The sequence below is a fragment of the Falco punctatus genome (assembly GCF_963210335.1).
Source record: "Falco punctatus genome assembly, chromosome: 12".
NCBI classification, from domain to species: Eukaryota; Metazoa; Chordata; class Aves; order Falconiformes; family Falconidae; genus Falco; species Falco punctatus.
The window spans coordinates 18,104,927-18,132,536 of record NC_137592.1 but is presented as its reverse complement, the minus strand read 5'-3'; the positions used below and the strand labels follow the sequence as shown (position 1 = coordinate 18,132,536).

The following is a 27,610-nucleotide window of genomic DNA, read 5'->3' as shown; positions in this document are numbered from 1 at the left end:
TTATTCAGGGTCATGCTGTGATCCAGTGATACCTGCTCCTTTTCTCTGCTGGACATCTGTTGCAGTGCTACTGCTCACATCTGAACCTCCACAATTACTTTGAGATGCTAGCTGTCACCGTGGTGTGTACACATGTGCATGCCTTTGTTTAAAAAAAAAAAAAAAATCAAAATTTTGTTAGAACATTGTTAGTTATGAAGTCTAACGCTTCAAAGAAAAAAATCGCTATTAAGACTGTTAATTTTAATCACCTTTCTCATACATTATGGAAGTATCTCATGTCAGTGCATATGCTTTAATTTTATCTTTCTACAAATACTCCTTGCCTCACTAAGTATACAGAACAGCAAAGGTACAAGTAGCCAAAAATAGAGATGCGGTCAAAAATGTTAAAGCAAATTCAGCTTGTAATTGAAAAGTGAGTGTTACATCCTTCTTCCGAAGTTATTCTGAGAAGTGCCTTTGCTTTTGAAGTATTCTCTGTAATTAACATCTGAGTTGGACTTCAGCCATCAACCTGAGGAAAAACAGATGATCTGATATAAGCAAATGTATGTTTTGTTTTGTTTTTAACAAACAAATCTAAATAACTTACATTAGTTACAGGCACTATTGATGCACCAATATGTATATTATTGGGATACCAAAATCTGAAGCAATGTGTAACTTTGAACAGGCTTTAGAGAAGCTTGCAAATCCAGTTGGCAGTGTCTAGAAGGAATATGAATATTCTTACCAGGTTGCAACCTTGCAAATTCCTGTATAGGGCATGTTCTTTGTTAATATCTCTGAGGCTGAGACTGTTGCATTTCAACCCATTTAAATTCCTTTTCTTTGTTTGCCCCGGAATGTGTGTTCTTAGCCACCTAGCTATTGAAGGCTCAGATGCCTTTTTGTCTCTAACCTGTCCTAGAACATTACTGTCTCCATGGCAGAAGAGGATAGCTATGGCTGATAATAGTATCTATTTAACACTTTCCTCAAATAATGTCTCCTGTATAGGAGGAACAGGCAGGCTAGAGCCTGTTCTCAGGTAGCTTTGTAAACTTCTACGACAGTATTTCAGACCCTTGTTACAATCACTAAGGGGTGGGAGGCAAGACTAATATTTTCTTAGTTCAAAGGGCTCCAAAATGGATCATCCAGTTTATCAGAAATTCGGTTTATTCTCTGACCAAGCAGGTTGTTTTTTGGCAGAAGCAAACATAGTATATAAAAGGCAGCTTGTCTAATCAAGAAGCATGAGGATAGCCAGGACAGACTTTAAAAGGACCCAGTTTATCCAGTGGAAGTAATGTTACCTTTGATGTGTGTGTATATATATATATATATAAGGTTTTACCATTGATTTTAGAGGGAGGTAAACAAAAAAATAGTGGAGAATCCTATTGGGTATGCATTTGCATCTTTTGGGTCCTAGTAAAGCATAACTCATAAATCTGAGCTGTAACACTTGCAGTCTTAAATTAGATGTTTGATTCAAGCTACCTGAACGATCCCAAGCTGGGGCGGGAGGGGGACACAACTCACCCAGATATTTCCTTTCCTTATTAATATTTTACAAAGTGCAGGAAAGATATTCTCATCAAATCACAGTAAATAGTTCAATATGTTCTCATAGTTGTCTCCTATTTTGTCACTACTAGGACTAGAGTCACTAGAATTTGAGTAAAGTTGGGTTTATTATTAACCTAAACTTATGTAAGATGTTATTGCATCTGATTCTATTTTTGCAGTTACTTGGACTCTGCTGATCTTTTAGGCACAAAACGCTGCCTGTGTAAGAGTGCTCATATGAAGCAATTGTAATTAGCACTGGCTTGGCAACGAAGTGGGACTCACAAGGAGGGTGGTGTGGCCAGCCTGTGCTTCCTGCAAACTAAAATGTGATGCCTTTTCTTTTCCAAGAGATTTTGAGGCAGGGCCGGAGAGGTCGGGTGAGGTGTAGGGGAGGACACCACCATGCATACGGTGCAGCAGGCTTGAGCCCTGCTGTCAGGATGCCGCTGCCACGGCTGGGAGCCAGACCCTTTGAGGTGGGTGCTGGCAAGTGCTGCAGCACCCAAGCTCAGGAGAACTGAAGTCTGTGCAGGATCCTCATCCTGTGCATTTAGGGTGCCAGGGCAGGGCTCCTCACAGAGCAGCAGCAGAGAGCCTCAAAAAATTGCACATGCAGAGGGAACAGGGTAGTGCATGCAGGCTTTCCAGGCGGCTTGCTGGCTTCTTGTAGAAGGCTAGCTGTGTGTCAAAACAAGCACCTCCTGGCTGGGCTCCTATCTCTGAACCTTTCCAAGGGATTGTGGGAATTCTCCAGAACAGTTCAAGCCTGTGGGAGCCTGACAGTTCTGCCCTCCATTACAGGCAGAAGTACACCCTTGTGCAATGTGTGGTCAGTGCGGGATCAATGAATTACTACTCTATGCAATGAATATCAGTTTGGCTTTTTGGATTTTCTCAGTACCATCACTACTCTGCTGTTTGTTTGGGCTCTTCCCACAGCCGCCTTTTTTTTTTTTTTTTTCCTGGGAGGCATCAATGGAAACAGAGAACAGGATGAACTGAGGGCACCAAAAATCCCAGGATGCGCACAAATGGGATTTTTCTGAGGAACAAGCATAGTCCTGCCATGAATGATGGAGCATGGAGAATAACTCCTGCCTTTTTTCCTTGCCCACCCCCAAACTGCACAATAGCTTTGGACTCCACCTGCTCCAGGCAGGCATGCAGCTCCGCGGTCCTGCTCCCCTGCACCCCCCAGCCTTCCCTGCCTCCCCAGGCATGCCGGTGCACTGGGCAGGCTGGTCAGCTCTGGCACACAAGGTTGAGGAGCTGTGGAAAAAAAGCTATGAAATTGCTTTGGAGTGGCAGGGAGACGATACATGCAACAACATGGTACCCCACACATACATGCCCAAGGTAGCAAGGGGTCAGGATATGGAGATTTAAGAAAATAGCCAAAGTCTCCTGGCTGCTGTGAGTTAAATACATGTCACGCTTAAACGTGCCATGCTCATGTGCAGCCTGTCAGAGGAAGGAAGACCTTTATTACTGTTTTGGATTTGCCCACATCATAAATATATACGTAAATAAATGTGGGACTTCCTTAAACCCTTCAGTCTCTGCTGCATTGTATCCCACATGAGGGGAGGGAGGGATAGCCGAAGAGGTACAAACTGGGACGTGACTTCTGTGTGGAAATGCACGTCTGTTTATGGGGAGGGACCCCACTATCTCTGATCCCCTTACCTGCAGGCAGCCGGCACTGACGCCGTAGGTAGGGCCCTGGCCAGGCTCCCTCGCCATCAGGCAGCAGCTGGGGCTTCTTGTCTGTCACCCCGAGGGCAGCTCCTGCTGCCTTTCTCCAACTGTCCACATAAGCCAGCCCAGGGTGAGATAGTGCCCTTGGAAACTGGGATGTTTTGCTGACTGAGGGCCCAATCTCACATTCAGATCTGCCCCGTACCTCTCCTCAGGGTTGAAAACCTCTTGAGGTGGGAGAGCACCTCGAAGTTCCTATGAAGTCTGAAGCTGTGTGCCTGCTCTAAAGAGGAAAATTGCCAGAGCACGTAACAGCCATCTCTGGCAGGCAACTGCAGTGAAAAATGCAGCTTATCTGTGCCACTGACACACAAAGTGTGTGGTAGCTCCCCCAGGTTTTGTGTAAGCCACTTCTGGGGCTTTTTCTGTGGTTCCGTGGGAGACTGTGGTGTATCTCTGGTTGCGCCCAGAGCCTGGCGCTGCCCCTGTGGGCCACCATGACTTCTACTTGCTACCTGCCTGGGTCGGGGTGTAAGCACCTCTGGAGAGGCTGGTGACTCGAAGGGGGGTGGGAGGGGAATGGGGCTGTTGCGTGAGAGTTGGTGTCTTTGACTTATCTGAGTCACAGACATAAACAGCTGAAGGAAATAGGCTGGTTGAGGTATGTGCTGTTGCTAAATAGCATTCAAAATGTGTAATCTGTCTGCTTTTCCCAGGGAAAGGGAGGGGGGGAGGAATCTGCTTTTCATCTTTCTTCTCTATCCTGCCATAATTAAAAAAAAAAAAAGAAGCACACAAACAAAACCAAAACAAACAAAAAAAACCCCTCCAAAATAAAATTAAAACAAACAAACAAACAAAAACCTTCCAGGACCTTAATTATCTGTCAATACCCCTTTGCCAGGCTGGATAGAAATCAGTCAAGTCCAGAAGCTATTTGAGGTAGAGGCATGGACTGAGAGTTTAATTGCATTTTAGGGTCATAAGACAACAATTCAGTTTGGAAGGGGCTTTGGTGGATCATCTACTGCAACCTACTAGTAGAAGCAGGGTCAGCTATTTTAGCTTATGAAACTAAGCTGTAAAAAAAAAATGCAAAGCCAGAAAACCCTATTGACTCCAGGTTTGTAGGAATGGCTGAAGACTAGAGTGTAGCTATATATATAGGTGTATGTGTGTGCTCTGCACAAGCTGTGGTTTCCACAGAGCAACAGGCCTGTTCCTGGGCTTTTGTTATCAGTTATGCTCATATCTCCCGACCTCTCTCTCTTTGGAGCAGACAGGGTTGGATGGATTTGGATGGGTTGCATCTGAAAAGGGACGTGAATGGCCTTGAGTCCCTGGCCCAGCTCTCAATCTGAGGGAGCTGGTGAAGCCGTGGCGGGATCATGCAGGCTGGCATTTCAAGCGGTGGTGACGCACTTTCCCGAAACACCAGTTGCAATGGGCAAAATCCTTGTGAGCCTCTCCTGGCAAAGCAGCACCATCCTTGGGGACAGCAAGTTGCTGCAGAAAGCCAAGCCCTGGCCCTTCAGTACCACTCAAAATCTCAGTAAGATGAAGGGGTTTCCTGGAATAAATGCAAAGAGGACAATAGGGAAAAAGATGGAAAAATTAACTTCTTTTTTTAAAATGCTCAGAAACCAAGGTGGCTTTCTGTTAGAATTTGTCTTGCTTTTTCATTAAAAGAAAGCAAGCCTTTTAGCATTTTCCTGCGGCGCAGTGAACCCAAACACAACAGCAACAAGCTGATTCATGGGAACCGGAAACCCAGACAGGCTGGAAAACAACATCCTCGGGGTGGGGGAGAATGCTGCTTTCAGGGCTGCTGCTTTTTTATTTTTATTTTTATTGCTGTCGGAAACAAGTGACCTACTGCAGCCAAGTAGGCCTGAGACTAAAATAAAAGGACCTTCAGAAGGCAACCAAAATACACAGACCAAGTGATGTACTCAACAGAAGTGTAATTGCTACTGTGCGGTCCGTTTCCCCTACCAATGTCTATCATTTTAATTTCTGAGGGAAAACCAAATGTAACTGGAAATTTTCTGTGCCTCGGTTATTGTTCCCAAAGCGGGGGGTGGGGTGGGGGGTGGGGGTGGGAAATACTAAAAGGGAAAATAGACAAGATCATGGAGTTAGTGTGCAGATAAGGCAGGGGTGGGGGTGGATGTGGATGTGGATGAACTGGAGGAAGATTTGATGTAAAGTGGTTCCCACCGACATGAATGGAAGGACATAATACATAGAAAACAAATGTTACTGTATTTGTGTATCTGCGTGCCACAAAGTTGACAGATGCAAGCTTTGGACTAGACCACAACTAGGGCTTATTTTAAGCTGGAATAAGAAACAGGAAAGATTGCCAGTTTTCAGAAAGACATAGTCTAAGAATTCGAAAATACTTACTAGATCGCTTGTAGTCTGTTGTTCCTGCCAATACACAGCTCCCCTGTGAGACATCAATCCAGTAATGCGCCCATGTATGCTGATGTAAAAAAAAAAAAAAAAAAAAAAAAAACAAAAAAAACCCCCACACAATTAACAGTGGACGTTTGCATCAGTTAGTATTACAGACATGGGATAACAAAAAGCAGAATTACAGGCTCTCTTCCCCCCTGCATTTGTCTGCTCTTTCTGTGAATCTAAAAAGCCTCAGATGATCGATACACTCTGGTGACAGCTCTATTCCAACAAATTCTATTTACTTAAAACAGCCTGTATGAAATAAATTTGCAACTAATGCATGCAAAACTTGGTTCTCCCTTATCAGTCCTAACAAACTTTTTATTTTCTTATGAGGAAGACCTTTCTGCATAAAATAGTGGGCCAAAATTTTAGAGAAGCATTTAGATGTTCAAAATAATAAAGGTGTTGCCAATTCAAAAACCTAAGAAGGGAGATACTTCGGACTTTGTCTTTGGAGAACACCGAGAAGTCTGCCTTCAGGTCCAAAGAATCTTAGTTTCTCTTATCTCGGTTATAGTGTGCTACTCCTGAGGGCTCTGTATGATTACAGTAAATAACTCCCCTCAGATTTGGTTGTTAGTACCTGCTAATCTGGACCAATATGCACCTCCTTTCCTCTGCTGCTTATTGAACAGCAGAATCACTTTTCTATGGGGTACACTTTTCCCTACCAGTTTACTTCCTAGTGTCTAATTTTATCCCACAGGGCTCATTTGCTTTGTGTTTCTGTAGGTACCTTCAGGTGTTGGACTTCAGATGAAGGCTTAAAAATTCCCAGGTCTCTCTCCAGCTTCTGCTGGAGACTGCTCAGCCAGACTAGACATGTTTAGCTCTTGTGAAGAAGCCTTAGTCAGTTCCTCCAACCACGTAATTGTTTTGAAGAGATTCTCCAAAATCCCTCACTGTTGTTTACATCTTTCAGAAGTTCAGATAAAAATCCTCCTCTATTGTCACTGGCCTTGCAAAGATGCATTTGGCCCTTGCTGATTGAAGCCTTCTGAAGACTAAACTTGTTGGTTGCAGCGCTGGTTGCAGGTTGTGTTGCCTGCTCTCACTGCAAAGGCCAAACAGGATCTTGCTGGAATTTTATTTAGATGATGCAGCTTTGCAGCAGGGATGAAACGGGTCCAGCTCTGATTTTCACACTTCTATGTTACCATGTTTTAACCAACATTTGTCAATTATTTTCCTTCCAAACCCTGTGTGTAGCTTATGTTTTCCCAGGGTTTATTCCTTTTAACTTAGTCCTTACTCCTAACCCCTTTTTTGGCTCTCTTTTGTTTGTCATGTAACCTGTGGGTGATGACTACGATACCATTCAAACCTGCTTCCAAAATTTAAAAAGTGCTGAGGGAAATTCAGTCTTTCTTAATTTCATCCTTTTCTTGGAAGTACGTTACGATGTTGCCATTGATCCCAAAGAAAGCATTCAACCAAAAAGATCAGAAAAGTTGAAGCAGTACTTCTTGTCCATATAGTCTATAGCTTGACTAAACCCACTGGTTTTGTTAAAGACAAATCCTCGGACAGTATTGCTTGGCCGAAGTGTCCATTAAAGGTCTCAATCTCCATCAATTTATGCTGGCACAAAGTTCGTCATGCCTATACGTGTTCTTATAGGAGTCCTGTTATTTTGTTTGTTTCTTCCACCCAAACTGAACTTCACGAAGTCTTACTGTTCATGTTAAGCTGGAATAATTATACCACTATTGACAAACTGCTCTGTGATCTTCAGTTTCAGCAGTCTAGTTGAATACCTCTCTAGTCTCATGCATGTGACGCTAGTGTTTAAAGCAAAGTATGTGATCGCTGCAATGTTAAAGGGGGATTAAAGTGAATTTAGCTGTTAAATAGCATACAGTAAATGGATAAAAATGAACTTGTTTACTGCAGTTTCAATAAAATTTTACACCTGACTTGCTGTGATAGAGTACCTTAATTTTTTCACTTACACTGCTCTCAGTTCACTCATTCAGCCGCTTTTCTGCTGTGCAGAAGCACATAGATGTTTGCTTTTTATGAAAATCAATTTTATAAAGAGCGTATCCAAGGTGGAAAATGCTTTGGGACCAGGAAAGAATACAGTACAAAGGAACGAAGACAGCTAATAAACTTGCAGGTGATTGTGAAAGACACCATTCTGTGTCTTCCTGCAGTGCTTCCTGACACGCTGTGTTACTGCCTGTCAGCTGGCACAGTGTGCTGAGGCACCGGGAACCACCCCGCTAGCTTTCTCAAGTCTTTTTATAGTCTTAGGGGCAGCCCATCTATACCAGCCATTAGCAGATCATGCAGATAATTACATTAGGAAACTCCCAAAACTTTTATTGTACTACATAGAGGCAGATTTCCTGCGATAGGATCACTTTCTTTATCCTAGTTTGAATTTCAAACGCTTCTTGTCAACCTTCTACCTTTTCAGTCCCAGGGTATGTACCAGAAAATTCCTTTTCTGTATCAGCATGTCAGGTAGGGTAGTGCTGTGTGCTTTGACATGGCTGTTTCTCTTGCACTGTTCCTGTGGTTTAAAGTGTGCTCAAACAGGTGTTGCATCTCCAGAGCTGCCTGGCAAGGCAAAGGGCATCTCTTGCTCCTCTGCCCCTTTTGGGAAAGGCAGGAGACAGAGTTGGTGGCCCCATGTGTCAGCAATTCCAGGCAACTGGTGGAAAAGCAGCTGGCTAGTATGGGACTGGCTTGTAGCTGATGTAAGGTAATTTAGATTGAGGTCAGGGATGGTACAGTTTTCCCCTTGGAGACAAAGGAATTCAGTGCAGTACCTGTGACTGTTCCTATGCCCTAACACTGATCGCGTTGCTAGAGAGTCTCTGCATTTTTTCTCCAGTGGTTTCATGAGCTAACCACACCCGCTGCTGGTTTCTACAGTACCAATTTACAAGATTGGCTGGTTTGGATGAGGAAACCCACATTTCCTGAGGTATCCCAGGGAGCTTAAAAGCCAAGATCTTAAGAAAATTAACAGAAGTGGTGATTTATTTTTTTTTCAGCATTCCACTTTAAAGAAGGCTGTTTGTGTTTCCTCTTCTGTGGAGGAGGCAGCTGCAGATGCATACTTTCAAACATCAGGAACTTCTGATATTGCTTTTGTCGCACAGCTGGAATCCATAGCTGGCTGTTTGGTTTTAGTCTTGGTCCCAAAATAACTTTCTGCCCGCAGAGTAATCAAGCCAGAGTCCCCAAGTGCCCTTACTCGGGTAGGCAAGAGGACAGGTAGAATAAGTAGATGCATCAGTTTTTCTACCGCAACGGGGAAGAGGTCTGTGCTCCGCTGCACCAGCTGCATGCTGCCTGGACTCCTACAGAAGATTCAGTTTTAATACCAGTACAAAGTTATGTACTACTTTATATTTTTTTTCTGTGCTAGTTTCCTCCAATGAGCTAAAGTGGCTGATAAGAATAGTCTACTGAGCATCAGGCTGTCACAATGTAAGACAGGAATGGGTGTGGGAAGCCAGGTAGTGGAAATACTTTTATATCTGTGATAAACAATTAGATCAGCTCATCGGGTCTCCTGGAGCTGCAGTATTTTTGCCGCAACAAGGCCTTAATGCTTTGGACAACTCTTCGAAGTGGGGTGAGAGGCCAGGAGGGGGAGGGCTTCTGGTCCACACCAGCTTGAGCCCCTCTGGGCCTCCAGTCACTTGTGGGACCTTTCCTGTGCTGGCGGTGCAGTTCTCCTGAAGCTCTAGGAAGTGTTACAAAAACTCTTCTTGGGAAGACATATAGAGGCTTTTTTTAAGGTTTAACTCAAAAGCTTTTATGCGTTCAGCTGCTTCTTCTAAAATTACCAGTAGCTGTCCTGAAAAAATCAGTTTATCAGATACGTTTTATAGTAATGCATTTTAAAACAAAAAAGGCAGCTTGTAAGAAATTGCTGACATAATTCTAAAAACTAAAAATCAATACTAATATTAGGGGAAACTTTTTTTTTTTAAAAAGGGACTTTGTACAGTAATAAGTACTTGGGGAATTCAAAATATAATTTACAGTCCCACTTCTGCCCTTTGAAATATTAAAGTAATATTCTTGGAAATTGGTTATACACAAGATCCAGTCTAGGGTAGTGCCAGGCTATGGTTACAGCTGGAAATTGCAGAGTCAACCCATACAAAATACACAGCTGGAAAACAGTGTTAATATAGCAGCATATCCATTTGATTTTACGGCACATACTTGGCAAATGCTGAAGCTTGAGAGTGCTGCATAATGACTGCACCCCACTTAGCCGCTGTCCTTGGGAGTTCTCTTCATGTCTCTAGGAAGTGCCTTGGGCGTCTTGCACAAAAAAAATATGGAAAGATATGATCCATCCTTGAAGACACCACAGCCTGACACTGGTGGTGCACTAATAGAGGGTGGAAAGGGAAAGATACAGTGAAATATACAGGTCACTGTTAAATGATGGTGTGATTACACAGCCTGGGCATGTTTGCAATTTGATGGTTAATTCTCATCCTGCAACTCACAGCAATCCACCCACTCGCAGCAAATCCAAAGCCCCAGAGGCTTTGGGGGATTCCGATTCCACAGTAGGCTGTTAGTATGATTCGTTTTTCAGGAAAAGTTTTGTGAAAATAATAGCAGTGATGACAATTGTTGGAACCTCAGCTCCTGCATTTCTTACCTTTTAGCAAAGTGGTTTTGGTTTGGGTTTTTGTTTGGTGTTTGGGGGTTTTTTTTGTTTGTTTGTTTTGGGGTTTTTTTGTGCTGGTTTCCTTTAAAAATAACAATCTCCTAATCCTTACCAGTGGTTCATTCTCTCAGCTAGCTTCCATGTTCATCTTAAGTGTTCAGGGTATACACTTCTTAAAATTTGAAATGCTCTTGTTAAATGCAAATATCTTTATGTCCCACCTCTTAGCAAATACACTCTCTCACACAGCAGTAGCAAGGAAAGCTTTGAATTAAGACTCATTCTAGAGGGAGTGAAGACACTCAGTCCAGATGAGTCTTCAGTGTGTTTTTCTGGAAAAAGGGAAACTGTTGGCCCATGAAACGATTTGTCATGTGGTCATGAAACATTCAGATCACTGGTAGTTTCATCTGTATGTGTTATCTGATAAAGAAATCAGGTTCTAGAAGTGCTATTTCTGTTACACGTGGTTAAATACTGTAAGTACCTACCACACCCACAGCTCTAAGTTAGGTCCTATTTGAAAGAGAGTTGAATATGCCATTTTGTCTTCTGCTCTCTTTAAAACAAATATTATTTTCTCTTTGCCTGAAAATGTTTCCTTTTAAATAAACGTCATGTCTTGGTGTGGGATAAGAGGATAAAAGAATAGGAAATGATACTTGCCTTTTCATCTTTGGGAAGAGTAAGCAGGTATTTTCTTACAATTTCATTTTGCTTAAGAAAGGTCCAAAATCTTTACATAAATGAGTTGGAAATTGAGGATCCAGCCAAGTGCAAGCACTGAAGTGCACATTTGTGTTCAAGCAGGAGTCGTTATGGGATTTGCTCATGTACTTAAGAAGGAACACGTGCTTTGTGTTACAGAGCTAAGTGAACTGGCCTTCCTAAATTCAAGATATCTCTCTTCTTCCCCTACCCCCCACCCCTGCTGTTATAACATAAATAATTACCTATGAACCTGACTTAACTAGCACAACTATATATGCTGATGCAAGCATATACACTAGCTCCTCGTTGCAGATGTACCTGAATCTTCATGTGAAAATGAGGAGTATGTCTACCCAATGTAATCTTTACCCCAGGTGCCCCTAATATTTCTTCTTACTTGCTCTGCTCATAAAGGGATAAAGAAGGCATTATCTCCTCATGTCTTTGGCTAATGATCTGGCCAAAAGTAAATACAGACTGCATCACAGGAATGTGAAGGGCTCAGCTCCTGCTGGTATGTTGGTCAGGGACGATCTTCCACTGCAGCTGCCCCACCGCAGCCTTGGCAGCCCAAGGGCAACTCGTGCCAGTGGGGCTCTGCTGATGGAGTACACAGGTGCTTCTCAGGGAGCAGCAAAGCCAGCATCCTGGATTAAAGTTTGGGGCCTCCCGTAAAACACATAACCTCATGGCAGCTCTTCAGTCTTAAAAGTACTATGAAGAAAGTATGCTGTTTTGCCTCGCTACCAGTGTAAAAGGCCCTATGGAAGGACCTATTTTGCTGAGAAATGTGGGTGGTGATTGGATGAGTAGAGCTCTGACCTTCTTTATTCCTTGCATTTTTGTGCATGTGTATTCGTAGTTCTCGGGTTTTTGTTTTGGGTTTTTTTGTTTGTTTTTTTTTTCCTGTGTGCAACAATATGCACTTCCAAAAAGGAAAAAAGGCTTCTTACCAGTGAGAGACACCCCTACATGAAAGAAAGCCCCCCATGTGGTGACATACAGCAAATGATTAACAGCAGCCATATACTCTTATCTGGCCATAAGCACATCAGTAGTTCTATATTAGGACTATCAAACCTATTCTTCTGACAGCCTCCCACAAGGCTTCTCTCTTTGCTGCCTGATAATCCATCTCTTTAACTGTTGATGAATAACTGAATGTTATAAATGCATTAGCTAGCATTTAAAATAGATTTCTTGGATCTTTTTGATCTGCTGTGGGCAAGTGCCCTTAAAGGACATTCCTTTGGCCAACATGGTTATGAATATCAACATTTTTTGTTCGGGAAGTTGTGAGGGAAGAGGATGCATGTTTGTACTGCAGTCTTACTGAGCTACGAGTATCCATACAGAATTTTTCCAGAGCAGGAAACCCTGAGCTGGTGTAAATTGATCAAGTCGGTTTATCATGATGTTGCTGACTTTAAAGGAGGCACCTGATCTACAGCAACCGAGTATCTGCATGCATTCAGTCTTCCTCTGCCAGGAACTGGTCAATGAGACCTATGTGAATAAATAAAGAAGAAAATGCTTTCTTATACTGTAACCACATCCAGGGGGCAACTAACCCTATTTCTGCCTTCGTGTTAATGCTTTACATGCACAAAAGTTTAGTCTGTATTGCTATTGAAAACCATGGCTTTCAGATGGAGTCTCTGTATTCATAGTATTGATGGTAAAGTTGGGAATAAAGCATTAAGATAGAATTAATCCAAATCTCTGTCAGAATTTGTCATGATAATAATCTTGTGTAAAAGCTTATCTGCTGAAGGAGCATACAGGCTGGCAGTGCTTCCTGCCTGTGGAATTTGTGTTCCTGCAGTGTAGTACTTGGGTTTGATCTAATTTCTGCTGTGGTCAATGAGAATTTCTGACCTATGATTTTCATTTGAGAAGTGGTTAATGCCTGCAATCCCTTGTTCCCATACTAACTGGGTGTTAGCTGTAAGGAAACAAACTTGAAGATAATCCTAAATTAGACAGTTCAAAATAACAAAGGATTATTGTGATCGTGCATCAGTTTAAATGATTTTTTTTCTGGTTTTGTTTTTTTAATTTCTAAATGAAGATTTTTTTTAAAAAAAAAGTGATAGGCTGATGAAAAGAACTTGTTTTAGAAGATGAGGACTGTAAGACACATTGCATAGAATGAGGGCCAATTCCTCAGGCAGAGTAACTGGTACAATTTCTTTGATGATTTGACCTGTTGTATCTTAATGTCAGCTATATTGACCACATATAAGCATGAATAACTTTATTTAAATATTTTTTTTCCTGCATGTTGGATGGGAGGGTGTGTGAGACAGATGTGCAAGATAAAGAAAATTAACATAATGTAAAAGATGACAGGAAATAGTTAATAATTCATCACTTCTGCAAACTGTGGTAACAGGTATTTAGATGCCTGTTTGTTTCTGTTTCAGTGCTTAAAAGATAGTATCAAAATGTACTGTAAACAAGAGATAACGTTCTGAGAGAGAGCTGTGTTAAACTCCTAAGAATTTTTCTTACTACTGAAAGAACATTAAAAATTGTAATATCTTAATACACAATCAGTCCTTCTAGGAAAATGCCAATTAAGAGATAGAAACAGGGCGACTTGTCACATAAACACACTCCCTCCCTCTCTCTCTCTCTTTTTTTTTTCTGCCCCTGATTAAAAAGTACTTCCTAGTGCAGTGCAGTTGGAGAATTTGGCAGGCAGTCTGCATTTCAATGGAGCACAACTGTTGCCTTTTCTTCCCTTGGACTCTCTAAACCCAGCTGTAGTGGCTTCCTCCCTCGCTGGCTCTGCTTCTTGTGCATCCAGGACCAGGTGGAGTCTGGGTCTGCAGTTCTTTACATCAAAGATTTAATGCTTTTCTTCCGGAAAACCGTTATGGAATTTTTGCCTCCCAGATTTCAAGTTATTTCTATTTAAGAATTAAGAAATATTTATTGCAGAGACAGTAATAATACTGAGCCCAAAAATACATTGAATTGTAAAGAAAAGAAATAATATAAAGCCTGGCTGGAAACCAGAAGATGGCACATCATAGTAATAGAGAGGGATGTGTGTCATCTTGGCTGCTACCCACTGCAGTGGCTGGTAATGGGGTTAGTCATAGCTGGAACTTCATAATCAGGAATTTTGTGGCAAAGGCACTCTGAAACCAGGTCTGAAGTCTCAAAGGCTGATATTCTTTCATCAAGAAGCAAGGTCTTTTCAGTGGTACTGTCATTATGCCCAGATATAGCAGTCCATTGATACAGGGTTTTCTTTGGAAACCAGTTTTTCATTATTGCATTCTAAGGAAAAGTAAGCAATAAAGTAGGCAAGCATCTGACTGGCACCCCTGACAAAGCAAACCAGGCAATATCATAAAATCATTTGGGTTGGAAGGGACCTCAAGGATCTTCTGGTCCAACCCCCAGCTATGGGCAGGGACACCTTCCACTAGACCAGGTTTCTCCAAGCCCCATCCAACCTGGCCTTAAACACTTCCAGGGATGGGGCATCCACAGCTTCTCTGCATAACCCATTCCTGTGCCTCACCACCCTCACAGTAAAGAGTTTATTCCTAATACCTAACCTAAATCTGCCCTTTTCCAGTTTAAAGCCATCACCCCTTGTCCTGTCACCACATGCCCTTGTACAAAGTCCCTCCCCACTTTCCTGCAGGCCCCTTTAGGCACTGGAAGGCTGCAGTAAGGTGTCCCCGGAGCCTTCTCTTCTCCAGGCAGAACCACCCCAACTCTCTCAGCCTATCTTCAGAGGAGAGGTGCTCCAGCACTCTGGTCACCTTCATGGTAGCCCTCCTCTGCACTCACATCAAAAGGTCCATGTCCTTTTTATGGGATATGGCTCCATTTTGTGTCTGCTGCATACATCAGGTCACTGGTGTTTAAGGGTCTGGAAAACCTGGTATCTGGTCTGCACAGCACAATAAAAACAATACCAAGTTACTATGGGAGACCAACCCATGACTGTTAATGTGTTGCAAGCTCTGAAACAAGATATCAATTTATAAATAGTAAAAGAAAAGGTTTCAAACCCAGAAAATAGGTACCTACCACCAGGGAGGAGAGAATAGAGTGATGCATCTTTAAAAATATTGCCTCTAATTCCTCTTTCATCATAAGATTAACCAAGTGGGGGGAATAGTTTTGTTTGATTATGTTTTAACTCTTCCATCTGCATAATTTTCTGAGCAGTGCCCTATACACCTTTTGTCAATTTCACACTGCTGAATCCTGGCCTTCCCATGCCAGCTGCAGGGAGGGACACCCAAGGTGGCACCTCAAGAGATGATCTTTCAGTTGTATGTCTGTCCTCATCAGCTATTTGCACATCTTTTCTGAGAAATGTTAAGACATTGTCCAGTCACAGCTCACTCTCCCTATCAGCGAAGCTAGTTTTCAGAAAAATCTAAGTCTGTGTAATTTAAGTCTCATAGAATCGTAGAACCATTTGTGTTGGAAAAGACCTTCAAGATCGAGTCCAACTGTTAACCCAGCACTGCCAAGTTCATCACTAAACCATGTCCCTAAGTGCCACATCTACACTTTTAAATACCTCCAGGGATGGTGACTCAACCACTTCACTGGGCAGCCTGTTCCAGTGCTTGACCACCATTTCAGTGGAGGAATTTTTCCTAATATCCAGCCTAAACTTCCCCTGGTGTAACTTGAGGCTGTTTCCTCTTGTCCTGTTGCTTGGGAGAAGAGATCAAGACTCACCTGTCTACAACCTCCTTTCAGGGAGCTGTAGAGTGATAAGGTCCCCCTGAGCCTTATTTTCCCCAGGCTAAGCAACCCCAGTTCCCTCATCTGCTCCTCATAAGACTTGTGCTCTAGGAGTCTCAGTCTCAGTTCTGTCCTTCTTACCACAGCTGATGGTTACCTTCTTTTTTGCAGAGCTTTTATGTATTCGAAGTTTGTTATTGGTCAGAATTTCTTTACTGGTCACACTGGAGACTTCTGACCACTCTTGCTGATCTCTCCTGGTCTTTCTCTGGCTTTACCTAATTCTGAGCACTGCACTTCAGGGGAGATACGGTTCAGCCTTACAGCTGAGCAGGGTGGCAGATTTCCATGTGGCTTGTAAGATGCACTCTCACGTGGATGCCTGAGTGCAAGGATTATCATGCTGTTACAGAGTAGGAAATGCTGAATTATGCTTTGTGATCCACTCTGTAATCTCCAAATTATTTCTTGAAGGATTTTTGCCTTGCTTCTTGTTTTCCACACTGTATCAGTGCAGTCAGCTATCCTAGTAACTTGCATTTTTCTTTCTGAATTCCCTTTTCCCCCTGCTTCTCCAGGTTTATCAAAACTGTCCCTCCTCTCTAATGCTATCATTCAATATACACCCACAAACTCCTCTGCCACTAGTGGATTGCTACCAAAAACAAAAGGATGCTTCAATGTCTTCTGTGGCTTGTTTACAGCACTAATGAATTTGAGAGATATGACAGTCATTCCTTCCTATATAGAAGGTCTGCAGTTGTGTTCCAGATGAAAATTAATTTGGTTTGGGCTAGATTTGTTGTTGATAGATCCAAACTAACTGCTGTTACTTTCTTTGGTTTGTTCCGCAACAGATAAGTTTAGTAATTTACCATAGAGGTTTTCTAGGGATTTAAGTTGTCCGGAAATTTTGACATCTTTTTGACATCTGCTCTTTTTTTTGTTGTTGTTGTTTTTTGGTTTTTTTGTTACACTGCACACCCCACTGCACCCCCCATGTCTTTTAGAAGTAGCCACTAAGCTTGCCTCTTCCAGTTCTCTGGTACAGCAACCATTCCCAGTTAGCTCTCACAGATAACCATTAGAGGTTCTGAGTTTGCTTTAGGCCAATCTTTAGGTATTCTATGACGAACTTAGAGCGCATTTAACTTAAATATTACTTTTACTGATTCTGTCTTTAATCTACATGTATCTAATAGGATGGATAACCCCTGTCACTGGTGGCACTGTGCTAGCAGCCTACTCACATCTTACTTTTGGCAAACGCTGGTGCAAAGATGGTGTTAAACACTTTGGCCTCCTTGGCATCAGATCAGTTGGCTGATTCATAATTTGAAATCATCATTCATGTTTTTCTTAATTCCAGTGAGACTTTTCTTAAGAAAGTGTTGCTAGGTGCTCGAAAAGCTACTGCAGTAAGGAAGCTGCCTGTGCGGGCAAAACTTGTGACTGATGCAGATCAGGCTATCAATGACAGACAACTTGCAAGAAAAGGAATAAAACCTGCCTAAAGAGTCTAGCAGAAGTTATGGAAGCTGACTAGAATGCAGATCATAAATATCTCCAGGCAAAAGGGAATGAAATAATTTATTGATTTTGAAAAACATATAACATGTTATGCATGGTAGAAGTCAGGTCATTTCACATTTAGCATAGGTTTTCACTGGGACGACAAAACATGAGAGCATTTAATGAGAGTTGTGATGGATTCTTACAAAGAATTATCTAATAGATACTAGAAAACTTCACTGTGATGTGCTGTTTTATTGGCTTATATCCATGGATTTATGATAACTGTATTTAAAGAGTCTTTTTAAATGGAGCATTTTGAGTGAAAGTGAACTGCCAGTTTGAGGAAAGGATGAACGGTGACATGGGGAAAGCTGCCAAGGGGGAGTCTGGGATGGGTCTGTGGGAGAACATGGAAGGAAGGAGGAGAGAGGGTGGTGATTTAAAGAACAGTAAGGAGCTGGCATTTCATCAGCAGACTTCTGTAGGACAAAAAATAGTTAGGAAACAAACTGACAGTGTCAGCAGACAAAACCATAGGAGTCTTCCTTTCATTGAAATGGGGGAGTACTGTGGCAGTTCCTAAAGAGCTTAGGTACAGCCTCAAACTGCTGAAAATTCCACTTCCTTCTCTGTTACTCTGGAAGAGACACATTGGAGACTCCCCAGAATGGCAGAACTAACTCTTCTGAGGGATACTTTCATGGACATCTTCTAAAACATGAAGATTAACATTAACACGGCTTTCATAGGGCAAGAAAGAGAAATTCCAAGAGAAATATAAACCAAAACGCATTTACAAGGCGTGGAACATTTTGGTCAGTCAGAACAGTACTTCATGGTACTCTTTCTTTTTTCTTTTTCCCCATCTTCCTCCTCTTTGTGGCTGAAGTTTCCACATCACAAGCCTGCTTTATGTTTGAAGCTAATAGGAGCTAACAATGTGTTGTTTATGAACCAAAAATCTCAGCTAGAAAATGGAAGTTATCCCACGTAAGTGCGGGAGGAGAAGTGTGCGAACCTCTGAGCTCGGTACTTTCTAGTTCTGTTTTGATGCTGATACTTTCCAGTAACACTACACACTTTATGCCAGGAGCTGAGCAGCACAACCTCCAGCCTTAGTACTTTCATCTCAATACTTCACAATCTGGCTCTGTTATTTATTAAAGAAATGTAAGAGTTGCAACATAAATTACTTATTCATCTCTTGGGAGATAAATTCCCTCATTTTTTTGCCAGGTTTTACTGGAAAAGAATTGAAACTTGCCTTACAGAATAGATAGTTCAGGCTTGTCTTTCTGTTTTCAATATTTTAGGTTGCTTGGTAGGGTTATTGGGTATTTTCTGGTAAAAATCACTTCTAAAAATCTTCAGTATCTTTAATGTGAACTAGCTGTTCATTTGAATAGAATCTTCTGTTGAAGTTGCATGCACTCAAACTGCAAAAATTGCTATTTCCATCAGAAGGCATCTGCTCACAAGCATCTTTTCTTCCGGATGTTTTTAGGAGACAGAACTACAGGATTTAAACAGAAAAATGAAAACTAAATAAAATATGTAAACAAAAATATTTAGGTACAAAGTAAAAGCAATGTTAATAATGTGAACACTGACTTAATCCAGCTTGTTAGAGAACTCCACTGAAGTCGTCTATGTGCCTGTAACTATGGGAATATGCCAGCACCCTGCATTAAGCCAAATCATGAGTATCCAGTCAATGAAGGACTGAAAAAATTCTTTACTGTGTTCAGGGAAAAATATGGTTTAAGTAGGACGCTGATTCCTGGTTGTTACCTTGCCTTTGGACACTGCTACAGATTATGAATGTCCTTTCATTTTTCTGACAACCTGATATGTACAGATTTTCTAATGCTTTGCTGGCTCAGATGCGTTATATGACACAGCTCAGAGGGCTTTTAATAAAGCATACATCTGGATAACCAGATGAAGCTCTGTGTAATCAGTGTTTGGAGATGTGTAAGTTTTGGAAAGAGCTTTGAAATCCAAGCTGGTTTTGAGGTGAGCTGTTGTGATAACAAGAGTGTGTGCTGTGATTTCAGAATCCTGCTGGTTTTACTGAAAACTGGTGTCAGTGGGGACTAGGAAAATCCCACCAGTGATCATTTACTGTGATGAAAACAACTTGTGCTGATGGTGGGAAATGTCTCAAACCAACTGATTTAAATGTCTGTCATGTTAATTGGGAGGGGTCAGGAGGGTCCTGGGTTTAGTTTCACAATGTGTGTGAGTGTTCTGTAGGACTCTTGCAGCAAAACTTCTACCTGTACCTTTGAAAACTCGAGCGCAGTGTTCACATATCACTTGTTTGGTTCTGATGCAAGGCACGTCTGGGGTTCTGCTATACTTGTCTCAGGGTTGGTGACACAATTCAGGGAGAAAACCTGCTGAGCCTGTCAGGCTGGCCGAGATTTTGGGCTGTACTGGCCTAACATGCTCCACTATTTGAAAAATGTAATTGGAGGTTTTAGCTGCGTTCCCGAAGCCTCACTGTCTGAAGAGAAAAACAGTTCTAAATATTGTTCTTTCCTTTGGCTGTTGCACTTGCCTTGTCTATAGGACATAGCATGTAAAGTCAATAAATCAACAACTCCCATAGCTTGAGCAAATACTTTTGTTGCAACTGCTCCGAAGCAAAGGGTAGATGTAGAGCTCTAATAAACTTGCTGGAGATATTCAGAGGTTTTAGTAGTTTTTTTAAAAAATTAAGGAGTTTTGAAAGACTGTTGGGCTAGTTCTTTTGTCATTGGTAAAGAAAGAAGAAAGAACATGTATAATAGTGCCTCAGATTCCACGTTACTGAATGGGATTTTTCAGATGTTTTAAATCTGACTGTAGCTATCTATAGCAGTGTAAATGAAGAGTAACTTGGCATCAGTGGCTGCATAGAGGTATTTATGTAGTTCCTAGCTTTCACTTTGTGTAAATGTAAGTGCCTACCCTTGTTAGTAGTGCTGCTGCTTTGTATTAATTTGCTTATGCAAAAATGAACATCTTATTTTAATGTATGTGTTGTGACCAAACTCACTACTAGATTAAATTATCTTGGGTTTATCGTTAATGTTAATTTCCTGGAAGACGTAATGGTCCTTCTGGTTTTAATTCTTATGACTACTGAAACCCAAGGGTTAAGAGTTTGGAGTATGTTAAAACATTCTCTTACCAAAGCAACTTGCAATGAGATTAAATCTATTTCTCCACAGAAATAGATGACTTTGGATGCAATATTTGCATTTTTCTCCTACTTTTTTTTTTTCTTTCTCAGTGAAATGGCACACGTTATCATAAATGATATATTACAGTATAATGAAGTGTAACATCCCTTAGTATGCACAGCCATGGTCATTACTGATAACAGGTGCCTCCCTCAAAGCTTGCAGCACATAGATGTGGAAGAAAAACAGAGATGGCTTTGGGGAAAAAGGGGGACGACTATCCAACTCCTTGTCTGTATGTGAATCACTTGTACTGTACCCAATATCTCGTGTTGTCACTACTTAAGAGCCTGTAAATATTTCCAGGAGCAGATCTGCTTAAGAAACAAATGTTAGGCCCTGTGCCAAATGGATCTTGGAGTGGTTCCCCAAAATAGTACAAGTTCCAGGGCAAAAGGGAAAAAGGTGAACTTTACCAGTACTTTAAACAGTCAGCTTGCTGTAATCTCGTGGCTGTTGAGAAGGCAGCTCCTGAGCACCCGAGTTGTCTGGGCAGAGGGGTGTGCTGGGTGAGAGGAGGCTGTCCCAGATGTCTTCAAGACCAGGGTTAGGATCCTGCTCCAGGTCACACTCTCATGGAAATTGTGTTTTCAACATTGACTTAGAGGGAGCTCAGGGCGAGTTGGTTACAGTTATCCACTGTGAGTATCTATGACTGCCTCAGGCCAATTAAGGTTTTAGAGTCCCCAGGATACATCTGAGAGTTATACAGCAGTACCTTTGGGCTGGGATTTCAATTACCGAGAACATCACCTGCTAAAAGCTAGCTTTTTGGGGGGATAAAAGGATTTAGAAGTCCAAAGAATTCAGCAATATTGTATGATTCTTTCAAAAGATGTAGTGATAAGAAATTTATCTTTTTATGGCAGTTTTCTGTTCCCAGAAAAGGTAATTTCTGGCCAGGGATTTTGCCTTGAGTATCGCAGCACTTGAAGAATTTAGGATATTTTTTTCAGTTTTACAATAATTTGTTGCCTTCTTTAGGTGACAAGCATCCACAGGGTTAATGGGTTCAGTGGCTTTGTTAAACATCAGTCATTTAAGAATGACTGCTTTAAAACAAACACTTTTCAAGATCTTCATTAAAGTAGATTAGTCTTGGTGAATAAAAAAAAAGCCCAAATCTATTTGCCTGGATTAGGGTTAAATCAGCATTTAGTGCTGGGATTAAGAAGAGAGTTTATTGCTTCATTTTCATTCTAACCTGAGTTTTCATTGGGATTATGTTAGAGGGAAATTCACTGCTATACAGAAAGTCAGTATAGGCTTGATTGTCACCCATGTGCCGTGCAAACCCTCTAGAAGTAACCACCAGAGATTGAAAGGCTTAAGAGCTGCATTACCTGTGGCAATCAGGTTTCTAAAACAAATAAATAAATATCTTTTGGTTCTTTTTAAAACTCAAAGTTCTGCAGTGGGCATGTTACACTGTCTCTAAATAAATATTTGTTGAGTGACTGAATGTTAACTACTAGGCATAGGTATCAGCTTCAGTATTGCAAAAATCTTCAATTGTAGCTTCCCGTTTCTCTGGACGTTAATCTGCCACACAGGGCTTTTGCTCTTGTTCATATTGCTCCTCTTCCTCATCTGTGATGGTAACTGTTTCTTGGGAACAGCAGGTAATGAGCATTAAAAGCATTGCTACAAAATTTGCCTTTTAAATCCACCCAGAGGAACAGTTTCCCTTCCCATCTCCTAAGTGTTACTGTTGTTTTTGCTGGCTTTGTTTTGGTGATCTTGAGCCCAAGTTTCCTTCCCAGAGCTACTGTCAGGGAGCAGGAAGAGCCTGCAGACCTCTTCTGCCTGATGCTAGCACCGACAGCTGCTGTGGGTAATATGGAGGGTGAAGTAAATAGGTTAAAATAGAATAGGAGGTAATAATTAATACTATATCCGTATGGTGCCTACCTGTCAGAACCATTGCAAAAGAATTTCTGAAAATTGAGGGCCACATCTGCTTCATACTTCTTTTCCATTAAATTGTACTATTATTGCATTATGTACCAAAAAGCGTACTGTAACAGACTATATGCCTAGGTTAAGCTCACTCCTTTTTAGCAGTTGGTCTTTAAAAAATAAATAAATAAATAAATGCTGGTGTCTCACATGTGCTCTATGTCTTTAAGCTTCTGAGTGGGTCACCCTGGCTGCTCGGCAGTTGTGTGCACTCTAGATGATGAATCAGAGCTCTGCTTAGCAAATGTATTCAGCCTTTACTCCCTACAGGCCAATTTAACAAAAAAAAAAAAAAAAAAAAAAAGTAACTGTGAAACAAACATAGTATTTCTAAATAATAAGTTATCGAAGGTCAGGATGAAAACTTGAAACAAAAGCCTTCTCCATTTAACAAATTGGATTGCATCTGTTTTCTCCTTGGATTCTTCGTTGAGATTTCCCAAAATTTCAAAATTATACTTTCCAATATCGTGATGGGAGTGTTTCTGTGTACTTAATCATCATGGGTTTTCTTTCTGAACTGATTCTATTGCAACACATTGCTATGTTAATTAGACTTCCTTTGTTTTACCAGCTTTCCTTGGGATAGGCCTAAGACATCCTCAGTATGTCACTTTGAAAAAGGCTAAAAGATAAGCTGAGTAATTTTAACCCTTTTAATATTTACAGGTACATTCCCAACTTTTTGGCCATTATGTCTTCTTTTCATGGGAGTGTAATGGCTGAAATGTCTGGAATGTGTCTGTAAGTAATCAATGCCTAAAAACGTTGAAGCTTATCTGTGAGCCTTGCTTGAAGGTGTGCACGCAGTATTTGGAAAATCTTAAAGGCATCTTAATGTATTCCTGCAAAATTACATTTTAAACTGGCTGTTCAGTATTGCCTATAGACTGTGTATTGCTTTCTGCCTAGGGTAACAGGGGGAGTGCTGTTTTAAGTTGTTCTTAATATCTATTCTTGTGTAAGAGCAATATATGTGTCTTAATGTACGCTCTTGTATGAGAATTCTCTCTCTAGCATGAAACTGTAGCAAGAGGCAAAGGAATCCTGAAGACCCACCCCACAGCTGTGCTAGCCGAGGTGCTATTTCCTACCCTGGCAAGCAGTTGGTGCCTCTATGGAGAAAGGCACAGCTACTGATTTTGCAGAAAGTACATCTATAGTAAGGTGCAGGAACACACCTGTAGTTATAAAAGAAGGCATGAGCGAGTGTGACTGGTTGCACAAGGAACAGTACTCCACCGCACCCCCACCCCTAGTTCAGGCATCTTTTCATACCTCCATCTCAGTAGTCCCCACTTTCTCCCATGGACCTTTTGTGTTTTATCTAGCTTATAAATATATCTCTTTCCCTGCTAATAAATTAACCTGAAGTTTGATATTTTTCTGTCTCATTTGCTGTCACATGTAATAAATGTGCTGTGGCTGTAGCTTATTCTGGTATGAGTAAGTGAAGAATCCTGTCCCTTTCCTTCAAAGGATCAGCTCTGTTTCAGTAACAGGGCTCTCCTTTCTCCCCTTCCCTTTCCCCTGATGTCATTATTTGTTATTACAAGTATCAACCTTTTGCTGTCATCCTTTCTTGCAGTATTGAGGAGCCAGAAAAAGAAGGAAACCAAACAGGGATCATTAATGAATCTGAAACGCTTAGCCCTCTCAACTATTTGTTTTCAATAGCTGCTTTTAATTTTAATAATAATGCCTCCCCTGCAAGGGATTGAGTGTCTGTGTTTTCTTCTGACTATGCTGGAGCATTAATGGCTGAACAGTGTTGAAGTTCTGTATGTTTTACCAATACTCTTCAGCCAATACAGGTGCCAGTAGCATGCATACATAACACAGAGTACTAGAACTGATTTCACTTCAGTCATGATAGCTATGCGCATTCAAACTGGTGCAGGTGCTGATTTGGATGGTTGATTACATACATATGCATATCCTGAGAAAAACAACAATGTAGCATAATGACTGGTGCTAAATCAGGGATGTGTTTCAGAATAAATGGCAGTAATCAGGAGCTTGCCTGCATCTTGTTTGGGTGATGGGGTGTTCCTGCTTGGGAGCACCAGAAGGGTGAGCTGAGCGCTGGGGCCCAGTCACTACGGTCTGCAGATTTCCTAGTTTGTCAGTGTATTTTAAACCTGAGGGGGGGTTGTGAAAATTGCTCATGTGCCACCGTTTGATTTTTTGTAAGTCTTTTGTTTGTTTCTTCCCTAGAGCCTAGTCCAAATGCAGTTAACCCAAACACAGTCAACCTAAACCCTTCAAGAACCCACCTGCTATTCCGACATGTATCAATGACTCTTTCTGAATACCTCACCTGAAGTTTGCTTTCTAGGAAACCTAAAACCTTCTAACCTTCTGTTCCTATAGCATCTCTAGAATAATTCACATAGGAACATTGTGGGTCGTCTCCTGTAATTTCCAGAGCAGAGTGGATGACATAACCACCTCTATTTTCTCTGACCACTGAGGGTAAGGAAGCTCCATCTGCTATGCTGATTCTGCTGGAAACCTCTAGCAGGGAGAAAAAAAACAGAAGCTAACCTCTGCTAAGGTCAGCTCAGGCAGTTTCCTGGATACTTTTTCCCTTTCTGTGAGCTTTTCTCTGTGTTACACCTACTAAGCTAAGTGTAAAATGTAGCAAGCGCAAGATAAAACGGAAGGAGTAACATGGGAATATGAAAGGGAAAGAGCCCTTCCAATGGTGGTAGTAATTGAGAGGACAAACTGTGCCGGCCATCAGTTTGAGGGCTTTCTCGGCTTTCCTGGTAGTTGTAATCTCCTGCAGATTAAATAATGCACGTTTGTAGAGTGAATGCATTCACGGTGTGGCTCCTATCGAAGCTTCTGATAGCCCAAGATTAGAGAAAGTCCACCTTAGGGTGGATACTGCTCTTAATAAATATTGACTGACTGTAAAGGAGATCAAAACAGGAATGAGGTGCATTTGAGAATAAAATTATGTGATTCTCTCTACTGTTCTCCAACAAGGAGAAAACTTTCTCTGTCCCTGTAGGTGCCATGGGGTCTCTTACTGTCACAGAATACATCAAGTAGAATGACAGTGCTATTAAAGATATACTTGATCTTTCCTTCTCTGAATATTCCCTGAAAAGAGAGGGAATTAACTGAAGTAAGCTCCAGAAGACAGGCCATTTGTTTTCCTCACGGTCAAGATGGGGAGCTCAGTTGCCAGAAATAATAGTATAACCAACTTTAGGAACTGAAGTTGCAAGGGAGCTTGTAAGAATTACTCAGTCTAGCTTGCTTCACCTTCCTGACGAAGCAGCAAGACTGTGGTTTTGCTGGGTATTGACCTGTGCTGATGCTGAAGCCCACCAGTCTGTGTCCACAGAGCAGGAGAGGTGGTGGCTCTTGAGTGGCACTGAGATGTGAATTCTCCGGTTGTCAAAACACCTTCAGGCCCCACTGGTCAAGAGAGCAAGAGATTCAGACTGTTGATTAGCTGAACTATATCCATGTAGGCAGAGCCAACAAGAGCCAACGGGCTAGATGTGAAATACTTGAAAAATTCGAAGTGGTTTAGATTTAGTCAATTTGAATGATTTTCCTGTCTGATTTTTGAAGGCAAGTTGTTTATCCAAGTGAAGTGCTTTAAGATACAGCAAGGAGTATTGACATCAGCAGAGATCAATGAAGGACGAAGAAGTCTATTTAATCTAGGAAATGAGTGACTTGGCTCTTTGATCCTATTGCATTCTCCTATTCCCAGAAGGTTAAATTTAGTCCTGCATACACAAATTCTGTTTGACTAAGTTTACTTAGGTTTTAAATATTTGTGGGTTTCTTTTGTTTACGTTCTCTTGTATAACGAGAAAAAAACCCACAACTGTTACCACATAATTAGGCTGTTGCTGTGTAAGCATGTATAGCTCTTTTCAGACTTGAAGCAGAATATGCATTTCTTTAAACATTCATATTGTATAAAAGGAAAAAACCCACACCCTCTGACCCATTGTACACAAACCAGCCTATGAAATAGCATAGGGAAATTGCTCAGCTTTGAATAGCAAGAAATAAATCTGGTTTAGCTCATTTTTTGCCTGCAGTACTTCTATTTTCCAGGAGTGCTGGAAAGCAGATGCAGTTTAATGTAAAGGTGTGTGTTTTGGTTTGAGATGTAAAAATCTAAGTTAAGCCTTAGAAAACCTGAGTATAAAACAACGTCTGAAAAATTCCTGCAATCCCTCGTTTAGCAAGGTTAGTTGCTTTAGCGTAAATTAAATAAAAATCAAAGTGAGGGTTGGTTGGTTGTTGGTATTTTTATATCGATCTTAACTGCAGCAAACCGTAGCAGGTGCTAGCAAGGATGAGCTTTGGCACTCCTCACCACAGACGTACTTCCCTGTGTGTCACCAGCCGGGAGTTTTAAAAGTGCGTGAGCTGAAATAACGCGGTGTGACACAGAAAATAAAATAGAAAGAGTAGGGCGAGGCGGGAAGGCCCCCTCTGGGAGCCAGAGGAGCGGTGCCCAGAGCTTCGAGCATCCCTCTAATCCCGGCCCCCACCGCCCTCCCGCCCCTCTGTGCGGGACCGGTGCTGGAACCGCGGGGCCGGTGGCCCCGCACACCGGGAGTAGCCCAGTGCGTCCACCCAGCGCTAGCAGCGTCGTTACTGGTTTTTAATTTTGATGTAGTTGTGTAAATGCCCCCCTGCCTCGGGCCGGCCGGGGCGCCGCGGGGCGCAGGCCGGGCCGCTGCCCTGTTCCCCAGGATGGGAGCGATGCCGGGGGCGCGCCGGGGCCCGAGCGGCACCGCGGTGGCTCCGCGGCCGCGGGGCAGGTGCCGCCGCATTCCCCACCCCTAAGACGGCACAGCGATGCGCTAGGAGCCACCGGGGCAAAAGCACCGGGGGGGGGGGGGGGGGGGGGGGGGGGAGTTAAACAACTGACACCCCCTCTCCCCCAAAACAACCGGCGGCGGAGGGAAAGGCTTCCCGGTGCCCGCGGGCGGGTGCCCCCACCGCAGCCGGAGCGGTGCCGGTGGGGCCAACGCAGCCGGAGCGGTGCCGGTGGGGCGGGGGCGGCCCCGCTGACCCCCCGCGGCGCCGCCGGGCAGGCCGGTGC

General features: G+C 42.2%; 1 long non-coding RNA gene across 1 annotated transcript; it reads right to left on the bottom strand.

Annotated features, from left to right (window-relative positions):
• Positions 1–276: 276 nt before the first annotated feature.
• LOC308072042 lies at positions 277–27,548 on the bottom strand. Its single transcript, XR_013931473.1, has 2 exons — positions 7,949–27,548; positions 277–7,909 (listed from the first exon to the last, which is right to left on the bottom strand). It is a non-coding gene; the product is annotated as an uncharacterized lncRNA (long non-coding RNA).
• Positions 27,549–27,610: the final 62 nt, after the last annotated feature.